This window comes from Macaca nemestrina, chromosome 14 (assembly GCF_043159975.1).
Source record: "Macaca nemestrina isolate mMacNem1 chromosome 14, mMacNem.hap1, whole genome shotgun sequence".
NCBI classification, from domain to species: Eukaryota; Metazoa; Chordata; class Mammalia; order Primates; family Cercopithecidae; genus Macaca; species Macaca nemestrina.
The window spans coordinates 67,732,632-67,744,529 of NC_092138.1; the positions used below are offsets into that span (position 1 = coordinate 67,732,632).

An 11,898-nucleotide genomic window follows, 5' to 3' on the forward strand; every position below is an offset into this window, starting at 1 on the left:
TTTCGAGGACCAGGAATGAGTCCAGCCTTCGAAACACAGCTCCTCTAGGCTGATTTTTCTCATGGGCTTTGAGGTTGGACAGACACTCTCTGCTTCCTACTCCACCAACTGGCTGAGTGGCCCTGCGCAAGTAAGTCACTGTGCCTCTCAGGGCCAATGGCTCTGCTTTACCCAGCTGACTTTGGCCCAGGAGGGTGGCAGAGAGGCCTTCACCAGTAGGTGATGGGATGTCCAGAGGCCATTCAGTCAGAATCCAACACCCAACAGAGGCCAGGAATGGTGATGGCTAACCAAGATGTATGTTGTCCCCAGGATATCCTTTCTGACCCCTCCTCTCCTTCATCTCCCATCATCACTCTGCATCCTCAACTCAGAACACATGCTCTCTGACCTGGTTCCAAAACATCATTGTCACTCCTCAGAAGGCCTGACTTTCCCATCAAAGACTTCCAGGGCATCCCCAGAGCACTCTCAAACTGGTCTCAGAAGCACAGAATAAACAGCAGCCAGTCCATTGCAGAACAGGCCATGGGGCCAGCTCTGCTTCCGCGTCCTCCATGTCAGATGCTTCTCTGCCAGTGGCTCCTTAGTACGGCAGCCTTAACAAGCTCATGCATAGGGTGATGATTTTTGGGCAGGATCAATCTGCTCTTTGCTGTCAGCTTCCCCAGAGAGGCACACTCGGCTGAGATCAGGTTGGTGGCCAAGAGATCTTGCAGATGCCAAGGCTCTTGCCCCAGTGCAGTGGGCAGAGCCAGCATTCACCATCCTCATCCCTTCATCTCATTCAGAATCACCACAACAGTAACAACATGAATCAAGAAGGGCTATGATTTTTTCTGAGTGCCTACTATATGCCAGGCACATGCTGCATGATTTACCTGAATTCTCCTTTCGTTTTCCCAACAAACCCCTTTTACGGATGAGGAAGCTGCCGACTGAGAGGTTAACTGACTTACACAAGGCCTCTCAGCCGATAAGTTGAGAAGTTAAGATAAGAACCATGTTCTCCCCAGCCCCTCACTGAGACAGTTATATTCACAAAAATGCAACCCATGTACACAACATTTTACAGCATTCAGAGCTCTTTCCCATCTGCTTTTCGTTCTCATCTTTGATCAGTCCCTTGGGCTGAGTATTGTTAGCCCATTTATTCAGATGGGAACATTGGGATTCAGAGCAAGGAATTGACTGACTCAGATCAGCAGGTGTATGAGTTATCTATTGCTGCGTAACAAATTACCCTAAAATTTGGCAACTTAAAATAGTACACATGTGTTATTTCCCAGTCTCTGTGGGCCTGGGATCAGGCATGACTTAGCTGTATCTTCTGTGTCATCCGATGACAGATGCAGCCTCTTCTGTGAGGCTGCAATGGAGGTGTCAGCCCAGGGTCTGTGGTCTCATCTGATGACGCCTTGGGGAGGGATCTCCTTCCAATCTTATTCATGTGATTGTTGACAAGATTTAATTCTTTGGGTGTTTTTGGACTGAGGGCCTAAGTTCCTCTCTAACTGTTGGCCAGAGACCCCCCTCATTTCCTTGTCATGTGGGCCTCTCCAACATGGCAGCTTGCTTGATCAAAGTGTGCAAACCAAGAAGGCAAAAGGCAGGGGAGGGGGAGGGGGAGAGAGAGAGAGAGACTGTTAGCAAGAAAGAATTCACAGTCTTTTGTATTAATAGCCCAGTCATGGAAGTGGCACCCATCTCATTTGCTATGTATCTGTATCCATTAGAAACAAGTCACTAGGTCCACCCCAGACTCCCAACATAACAAAGGCATGCTTACTAGCAGGTGGGGATTACTGGAGACAATCTTAGAAGTCTGCTGACTACAGCAGGGAGCTCAGCTGGAGCCTAGTGTGTGCAGCTCTGAGTTTGGCCCCCACCTCCTGGAGCTGGGAATGTGCTGGCCCAGTGGACCGATGTAGCAGGTGGCAACCTTCCCCTTGTCCATCCTCTAGGAAGCTCTCAGGAAGAGAGAGGCAGCCCCACTTTAATTACGCTGTCGCCTCCGGGGAAGCCTGTGCTGCCTGTGCTCTTCTCTGGATAGTTTTGTTCCCCCTTTACTGCCAGCCCTGCCTTTAAATCAAAGCTGCTCTCTGTTCAAGGGCTCCCAGCCCCAGGCAGGAAGAGGATTTATGAGTGGGTGATGGAGAAATGTAATATAAAGGAGTCAGGACCCAGGCAGTAATGGAAACAGAGAGGTCCTGGCGAGACAGGCGGCCAGGGCCCGCTGACCTCTCAGGCCCAGCAACCACCCTGCCTCTGCCTTTATGAAAAGCTTCTATCATCCTTCCCTTCTGCCCACCCCACTCTCCCTCCTTGCTGCCTGCGCTACAGCTCCCATCCGCACCCAGAACCCGGGTCGCCTGTAGCCACCTGAATCTGCCTTTCTAGAGCTGCTTCCTCTGTCTCTCCATCTCCCGTCTTCCCGCTCCCCTTCCCAATTCCGCCTGGGCTCAGTCTACACTAATGGACTTCCATCTCCAGGCCTTTGCTCACGCTGTGTCTCCTGGAATTGTCCTTTCCCCAAGTCCCTGTGAGGAAACCTCCTTGAGGGCTCCTTCCCTGACCTGTCCCTCTGGATTTGGGAAGGGGAGCGGGGAGACGGGAGACGGAGAGACAGAGGAAGCAGCTCTAGAAAGGCAGATTCAGGTGGCTACAGGCGACCCGGGTTCTGGCTGCAGATGGGAGCTGTAGCGCAGGCAGCAAGGAGGGAGAGTGGGTGGGCAGAAGGGAAGGATGATGGAAGCTTTTCATAAAGGCAGAGGCAGGGTGGTTGCTGGGCCTGAGAGGTCAGCGGGCCCTGGCCGCCTGTCTTGCCAGGACCCTGTCCCTCTCTCATGGCACTGAGCATGTGAGCCTAATATTGGAACCCATTCTCTCCCCATCAGATGAGACTTCTTTAAAAACAGGGGCTGGGGCTGGAAACCACCATGGTTCTGCCACTAGCTGGTACGTGGGAGGTGCTCACTGATAATGGGATAATGGAAAGGAAGGTCCAGTTCAGAATCCCCTCTAAGTGCAAAAAACCCCCAAACTCTCCTTTTACTCATTTCATGTGGGGGCAAGTGGCTGGTCATCCCTTGCTCCTGCCCCTAGTGCCTTCTGCTCTCTTCCCTGAGACACCTCTCCTGTGACAGGTCATGGTTCTGCCTGGGTACAGCACCTAGCCCTGCCACATACAACACGCTTGGAGCCTCCCACCTGCATCTTACCCAGAGCAAAGCCCCCTTGCCAGCCACAGATGCCCAAAGGGACACAGACATTTGTGCTCAGGAAACTACCACCCCTGCCCCCACCACACTCTCCACCTGACCCACTTGCACCTTCAAGGGCCTGCTTGTGTGGCCTGAGGATCATCCCTGACGGTCCATTCTCTCTCGCCCCTCCCCCAGTCCATGTTCTCTAAGTTCTTCCTTCTGTTGAAGGTGCTTTTCACATGTGCATCTTTGCCCACCCCAACAGCCACTGCCCTGTCCAGGCCATAGCCCCTCCACATTGTTCTCCCTGCTTCCACCTCACCCTACTTGTTCTATTCTACACCCCAGGGACCAGGGCTGTCATCCTCATCAAAACTTTCAGTGCTCCCCATGGGCTGAGAAACCAGACTCATGCTCCTCTGCTGACAGTCAAGCCCTTTGCCATCTGGCTGGCCTGGGACTTCTCTGGCCTCATTCCCCAGCGTCTCCACCCATACTCTTCAGGGCCACTCACATGGGCCCACCTCCTGTTCTCCAGTACCCCTGGTTCTCTCCCACCTCTGAGCCTTGGGTCATGTGATCCCTTCACTTGGAAACACTCTTCCTCCTCATGTCTGCCCATCTAACCTACTGTCCTTCCAGGACAGCCCAAAGGCCATCTCCTCCATGAAGTCCTCTCTGACTACCTTCCAGAAGGCAGGGAACTCTCAGTCCTCTGAGCTCCCATGACCCACACAAAAAGCATCCGTGTCTGGCCACCCTTCACCCCAATTAGACTTTCTGGGTACAAGGACCCTGTCTCTTTCCCCTCTTCCAAATCCCAACCCCTGCTGCTGTCTCCTCTATGGAGACAAAGACAAAGGCATCCCTTGGGGGAGGGGAACCGTCTTGAAATCTCTGGGAGGCGGCTGACAGCTCAGTCCTACTGAAAGGAAAGCGGCCCAGAAGGCTGCACTCCCAGGGAGGGGTTCTCACCAGAAGGCCCCGCGCTGGACTTGAGCCAGGCAGTGTTTGCAGGAGCCCAGGGGTGTGTGTGTGAGGGGTGGGGGGACTTGGCAGGCGCTGGGATGGTTATGATCCATTCTTGTTCCAGTTCCCTGATGTCTTTGTTTAGAATTCCCTGCTGCTCCTCACCAGGCGACAAGGTGGGTGTGGATAGCTCAGAGAAGGGGCAAAGGAGGCTTGGGAGGAGCCAGTTCCCCTCCTTTAAGGGGAGACCTAGGAAAAGGGAGGGAGCCCCAGAAGGGGCCCTCTTGTTAAAGTGCATCCTTCACCAGGCGCAGGGCTGGCCCTTCAGCCCCTTGGGTTCTGGTTCCCACTCCTCCAGTCTTCTTGTCTGTCTGTCCTGAGTCTGCAACCTCTTCCTCTGGACTGGCTCCTTCTCTTTCAACAATGTGCTACATTCCCCCTCCTCCCACCCCTGGTGCTGTCCTCACCACGGATGCCAGCAGGCTGTGGCTCAGATCCACGCCCTCCTCTTCCTCAGCACCCCAGCCCATGCACTTGTCCAAGCCAATTCATTCCAAATCCTATTCTTTTGTCCCTACTCTCTGACTCAGAAGAGTTTAATACACAATCACCAGAGCCCAGAGAGACAGCCCAGGTTCCATTCCCATCTCTGCCACTCCAACCAGGTATCCTTGGCAGGTCCCTTCACCACTCAGAGCCCCAGTCTTCTCACCCAAAATGATGTAATAATACCTATTTCAGCCAGATGCAGTGACTCACACCTGTAATCCCAGCACCCTGAGAGGCCACGATAGATGAGAGGATTGCTTGAGCCCAGGAGTTCAAGGCCAGCCTGGGCAACATAATGAGACCTCATCTCTACAAAAAAATTTTAAAAATTAGCCGAGCATGGCGGCATGTTCCTGTGGTCCCAGCTACATGGGAGGCTGAGGCAAGAGGATCAGTTAGGCCCAGGAGGTCAAGGCTGCAGTGAGCTTTGATTATGCCACTATACTCCATTCTGGCTGAGAGAGTGAGACCCTGTCTCAAAAACAAAACAAAACAAAACAAAAAACCTGTCTCGCAGGTGGCAAGGTAAGAACGGAGCAGTGCACAGAGCAGGGCCAGGCACACAGAATGTACCCCATAGAAGGCAGCATTGTCAGGAATGCCCTGCCCTCCCTAGTAAATGTCATGGCCACTAAGTGTTGAACCCTACCGGTCAGTCCTGCGATGACATCCCTTCCCAACTGATCCTTCTCAGTGTCCTTCCCAGGATCTTCCTTCTCTACTCATCCCCAAGGTGTTGCCAGCTCCATCTGCTGTCCCTCCTCCTTCTCTGCCTGGGTAATCTCAGCCACCCCTGGGCTTCTGTAGCTGTGGGACACCGTTACCTCTGAACCTGCATCTTCAACCCAATCTCTCTCTCTCTAGAGCTCCAGAGGCCCTTCTTGGCCCTCTTTAGCAAATTCCAAAAGGTTACATATGCATGATTCCATTTATATAACATTTCTGAAATGGTAAAATTTCAGATATTGAAGACACATTAGTGGTTGCTGGGGAGGATGGGTACAGTCATAAAAGGGTATATTAATTTCTTTTTTATTAAATTTTTTATTTCCATAGGTTATTGGGAAACAGGTGGTGTTTGGTTACATGAGTAAGTTCTTTGGTGGTGATTTGTGAGATTTTGGTGGACCATCGCCCAAGCAGTATACACTGCATCAAATTTGTGGTCTTTTATCCCTCACCACCTTCCCACCCTTTCCCCCTGAGTCCCCAAAGTCCACTGTGTCTTTCTTATGCCTTTGCATCCTCATAGATTAACTCTCACATATGAGTGAGAACATACAATGTTTGGTTTTCTATTCCTGAGCTACTCCACTCAGAATAATAGTCTCCAATCTCATCCAGGTCGCTGTGAATGCTGTTAATTTATTCCATTTTATAACTGAGTAATATTCCATCGTGTGTGTGTGTGTGTGTGTGTATGTATGTGGGGGGTGTGTGTGTGTGTGTGTGTATATATATATATATATATATATATATATATATCTCACAGTTTCTTTATCCATTCATTGATTGATGGGCATTTAGGTGGGTTCTATGTTTTGCAATTGTGAATTGTGCTGCTATAAACATGCATGTGCAAGTATCTTTTTCATATAATGACTTCTTTCCCTCTGAGTAGATACCCAGCAGTTGGATTGTTAACTCAAATGGTGGTTCCCCTTTTCGTTCTTTAAGGGATCTCCACACTGTTTTCCATAGTGGTTGTACTAGTTTACATTCCCACCAGCAGTGTAGAAGTGTTCCCTGTCCACCGCATCCACACAACATCTATTATTTTTTTATTATGGCCATTCTTGCAGGAATAAGGTGGTATCATATTGTGGTTTTGATTTGCATTTCCCTGATCATTAGTGATGTTGAGCATTTTGTTCTTATGTTTGTCAGCCATTTGTATAACTTCTTTTGAGAATTGTCTATTCATGTCCTTAGCCCACTTTTTGATGGGATCATTTGTTTTTTTCTTAATAATTTGTTAGAGTTTGTTGTAGATCCTGGATATTAGTCCTTTGTCAGATGTATAGATTGTGAAGATTTTCTCCCACTCTGTGGGTTGTCTGTTTACTCTGCTGACTGTTCCCTTTGCCACACAAAAGTGCTTTAGTTTAATGAAGTCCCAGTTATTCACCCTTGTTTTTAATTGCATTTGCTTTGGAGTTCTTGGTCATGAAATCCTTGCCTAAGCCAATGTGTAGAAGGGTTTTTCCAATGTTGTCTTCTAGAATTTTTAAAGTTTTAGGTCTTTGATTTAAGTCCTTGATCCATCTTGAGTTGATTTTTGTATCAGGTGAGAGATGAGGATCCAGTTTCATTCTCCAACACGTGGCCTGCCAATTATCCCAGCACCATTTATTGAATAGGGTGTCCTTTCTCCACTTTATGTTTTTGTTTGCTTTGTCAAAGATCAGTTGGCTGTAAGTATTGGGGTTTATTTCTGAGTTCTCTATTCTGTTCCATTGGTCTATGTGCCTATTTTTATGCCAGTACCATACTGTTTTGGTGAACATGGCCTTATAGTATAGTTTGAAATCAGGTAATGTGATGCTTCCAGATTTGTTCTTTTTTGCTTAGTCTTGCTTTGGCTATGTGGGCTCTTTTTTGGTTCCATATGAATTTTAGGATTTTTTTTTTCTAATTCTGTGAAGAATGATGGTGGTATTTTGATGGGAATTGTGTTGAATTTGTAGATTGCTTTCGGCAGTATGGTCATTTTCACGATATTGATTCTACCTATCCATGGGCATGGAATGTGTTTTCATTTGTTTCATCTGTGATTTCTTTCAGCAGTGTTTTGTAGTTTTTCTTGTAGAGGTCTTTCACCTCCTTGGTTGGGGATGTTCCTAAGTATTTTATTTTATTTTTGCAGCTATTGTAAAAGGAGTTGGGTTCTTGATTTGATTCTCAGCTTGATCGTGTTGGTGTATAGAAAAGCTACAGATTTGTATACATTGATTTTGTATCCAGAAACTTTGCTGAATTATTTATGAAAAGGTATATTAATTTCTGATTTCTTCTGTAATAAATGACCACAAACTTAGTGCCTTAAAGCAACACAAATGTGTTCTCTCTCAGTTCTGGAGATCAGAAGTCCAAAATTAGTTTTGTTGGGCTAAAATCAAGGTGTTGGCAGGGCCACAGTCCCGCTGAAGACTCCAGGGGGAAATCAGTGTTTTGCCTTTTTCAGCTTCAAGAGGCCGCCTGCAGTCCTTGACTTATGACCTCTTCCTTGTATCACCTTAGCCTCTTGCATCCATCATCACATTTCCTACTTCCTGCTTTGACCTTCTTGCCTCCCTCTCACAAGAACCCCTGTGATTACTTTTAGGGCCTACCTGGATAATCCAACAGCATCATCTCCCCCTTTGAAGATCCTTAACTTAAATACATCTGCGAAGTCCCTATAACATTCACAGATTCCAGGGATTAGGACATGTATATCTTGGGGGATACTGGTGGTCGCATTATTTAGCTTACCACAAAAGGCTCTACAAGGAATCTTGGTGGTATTGGAACTGTTCAATATCTTGACTGTGGTGTGATTGTATACCATACAAAGATCTACCCAGGGGATAAGATTGTGTAAAACCTAACACACACACATAATTGAGTATAAGTAAAACTAGTGAAATCTGGATAAGATGTGTGGTTTATATCAATATCAATATTCTGATTGTGATATTATACTATGGTCTTGTAAAATGTCACCATTGAGGGGAAACTTGGCAAAGTGCATAAGAGTTCTCTCTGCATTATGTCTTACAACTGCATGTGATTCTACAGTTATCTTAGTAAAATTTTTAATTATTAAAAAAATGCTAGGCCACGTGTGGTGGCTCATGCCTTCATATAGTTTGACTGTGTCCCCATGCAAATCTCATTTTGAATTGTAGTTCTCATAATCCCCACATGTTGTTGCAGGGACCTGGTGGAAGGTAATTGAATCATGGGGGCAGTTACCCCCATGCTGCTGTTCTCATGATAGTGAGTGAGTTCTCAAGAGATCTGATGGTATTATAAGGGATTTTTCCCCCCTTTACTCAGCACTCATTCTCCTCCCTGCTGCCATGTGAAGAAGAACATGTTTGCTTCCCCTTCTGCCATGAACATGTTTCCAGAGGCCTCCCCAGCCATGCTGAACTGTGAGTCAATTAAACCTCTTTCCTTTATAAATTACCCAGTTTTGGGTATGTCTCTGTTAGCAGCATGAGAATGAACTAATACATGCCTGTAGTCCCAGCACTTTGGGAGGCCAAGGAAGGAGGATCCTTGAGCCCAGGAGTTCAAGACCAGCCTGGGCAACATAGAGAGACCACGTCTCAAAAAAAAGTACTAGGCTGAAGGTAGGGCAGAAGCCAATTTGGTTATCTTCTCAGTGCCCTTTCCTTTTAATCTTGCAGTCCTGCCCACAAGGATGGGCTGTCAGCTGCCATGTGTTAGAAACTGAGCTGACCCTCTTGGCTACAGGTGATGGCACCAGAAGTAAGCACCTGACCCAAGCTGAGCCCTTTAGAGCCCATTCTTCAGTTCTCTGGTAATTTAGAATTGGGACGCCAGAGACAGTCACCCTGTGGATGGCTGGACTTATCACATAGAAACATGACATTTGGGGTGTCCATGTTCTACCATGTAGAGGGAGGAACAGGGGACGTTCATTCAAAGACAGAGGAGATCGGAGTCCCTGTGCAGAGAAAAGCAGACAAGAGCTGGAGAGGGTGCCCTGCTTTCCTATTGACTTTCCACTTCCTGTTTCTAGTCCTTCCGGAGATGTGGCCCAATTTAGCCCCTGGATTTCATGGGATTCCTTATAACAAATCCCTTCACTGCCACTCCCTGTCTTCCAGCTAGCTGAGAAAGATTTCTGTTATTTACAATGGGGACTTTGAGCCATGGCCTGCCTAAGCCCTGGGTGCCCTGGGGAGGTTTGTGTGCTACCCCTCCAGGGTTCAGTACCTGGAGGGTATGCAAAGGGTCCTTTTTAATCTTGGACTTTGACCCCACTCCTGTCCTATATCCTGTCAGTCTGTGAAATGCAGGAGTGGGCCTGTCGGCTGCCCTGAGAGCCCTCTCAGCTCTGCGGCTCTCTGCGATCAGTCCCACACATGGTGCACACAGTGGGAACTTGCTGACTGCTCGTAGCATGGGGTGGAGGCTGTCCTGAGAGTTGTGCCAGAGGACAGTCTGAGGACAGTGGGCAAACCCCAAACACTGTCATGTCTAGAGGAAAGGAGACTGAGAAGAGCCCAAGTCAGCTCCCCTACGCAACCAGGAAACAATTTGCAAGATGGAATTCAACAAGCAATGCCAACAAGATCATAATGACCATATTTATGGGAGACTGTGGAGGCCCGTGTGCAGGTTTTCATTATCATGTGTATAAATGTGATGGCTCTGGGTAGCCAGCCTCCCGCTCCAGGCGGCAGCTGTTGGCTGGTGCATGGTAATTTGATGTAAATTGTCCCCAAATATGGTAATTCCCTCCTCTGCCAGGGGAGTTTGAAGTCACAAACCTGGAGATGTTGGCAGCAGATGTTTTCTTACTCCTCTGCAGGCTGCTGGTATTGTGGAAAAGGGTAACAAACCCAGAGACAATGCTTACCTGCACCACCTCTAGTGTGCCTGCTGTGAGACCTGCAACACACATGTCACTTCTCTGAGCCTGTCTCCACATCTGTAACATAGGCACGGGGTCCTGTCAGGGTTACTTTGAGGAGTAGAAGAGAGATACCCAGAGCATCCAGTACAGTGCTTTTATTAATATTCTTCTTTTGGACCTCAGTGGTGCAAGTTGTAGGAGCTGGGTGGTCAGTGCCCAAGCTTGTCTCCTAAATGGTGGGCTCCCCCAAGCAGAAAACAGGAAGAGCAACATGATTAAAATAAAAGTGAAAGTTCTAGGAAGAAAATGTCTAAGCAAGGACAGGCTAAGGTTTAATTCAAGAGCTCACTGGAATTTGTGAGAAAAACATCAATACCCCAATATGTAAATGAGCAAAGGGTTCAAACAGACAATTCACACTGGAGAAAGACAAATAACAATCCAACACAAAGAAAAATGTCTTTTCCCCCCTTTTGCTTTTCTTTTCTTTAATCCTCAGTGAAAGATATCAAATTAAAACAACCTCGAGATGGCTTTATTCCCACAAAATAAAAAATATATATATTAAAATGAGTTTCTAGTTGAAGTGATACACTCCGCTAGGGAGGTACGACTTATCTTGGAGCAGACATTTTGCAAGGCGATCTAACAATATGTACCAAAAGTCAAATCAAGATAAATGATCCAGGCATCTCACTAATGTGAATTTCTCCTGAGGAGATTATTCAATAGGAGGAAAACGCCAAATCAACAAAGATGCCGTGAAAACATTTGAAAAGTGAGGTATGCATCCGTCAGTGGAAGATGGGGAAGCCAGCCATGAGGGTCCACACAGAATACTCTGAAGTGCTTAAAAGAGTAGCTGTGTTTTGAAGAGTAGGCATACCATGTGGAATAATGTTTACAGTGTTTCTTTAATTTAAAAAAGAGAGCACAAAAGGCTATTCATAGCATGATGGAAACTATACACACATGTGACCGTATGAAGCAAGCGGTGTCTCCTTGCAAAGGATGAGACATTGAGAGGGGTGCCCTGTCCAGCACAGAGGGAGACCCCCAGGAGGCACGAGATTTCTGTCTCTCAGTCCCAAAGGTCATCTCAGAGCAGCAGCAGCAACAGCAGCAGACAAGCTTTGAGAGGTCCCAGAAAGTAGGCCTAGCACATGAGGTGGAACTCTTTTGGGGGACAGGCGGCAGCTCAGCTCAGCTCAGCTCAGAGAAGAGCCTTCTTATGGTCAGTGACATGGGCTGGCCCCTGAGGTAGTGAGCCCTCAGGGGCTGGAAGTGTGCAAGCAAAGGCTGGAGTAGAGCTGGGCAGCTGGACTGATGTCACTTAGGATGGTTAAATGATATTAATCACATGTCTACTCATACCAGCCCATCTAGCCAAATATCCCCATATTAGGCCATTCTTGCATTGCTATGAAGAAATACATGAGACCAGGTATTTTATTAAAAAAAGAGGTTTCATTGGCTCACAGTTCTGCAGGCTATACAGGATGCAGGATGCTGGCATCTGCTCGGTTTCAGGGAAGGCCTCAGGAAACTTACAATCATGGCAGAAGGCACAGGGGGAGCAGG

General features: G+C 47.5%; 1 long non-coding RNA gene across 2 annotated transcripts; it reads right to left on the reverse strand.

Annotated features, from left to right (window-relative positions):
• Window positions 1–1,259: 1,259 nt before the first annotated feature.
• LOC139358316 (uncharacterized) lies at window positions 1,260–4,872 on the reverse strand. 2 transcript variants are annotated; one of them, XR_011613075.1, is made up of 2 exons: window positions 4,643–4,872; window positions 1,260–1,571 (listed from the first exon to the last, which is right to left on the reverse strand). It is a non-coding gene; the product is annotated as an uncharacterized lncRNA (long non-coding RNA). The 2 variants fall into 2 exon arrangements; XR_011613076.1 differs by having other exon boundaries at window positions 1,260–1,575.
• Window positions 4,873–11,898: the final 7,026 nt, after the last annotated feature.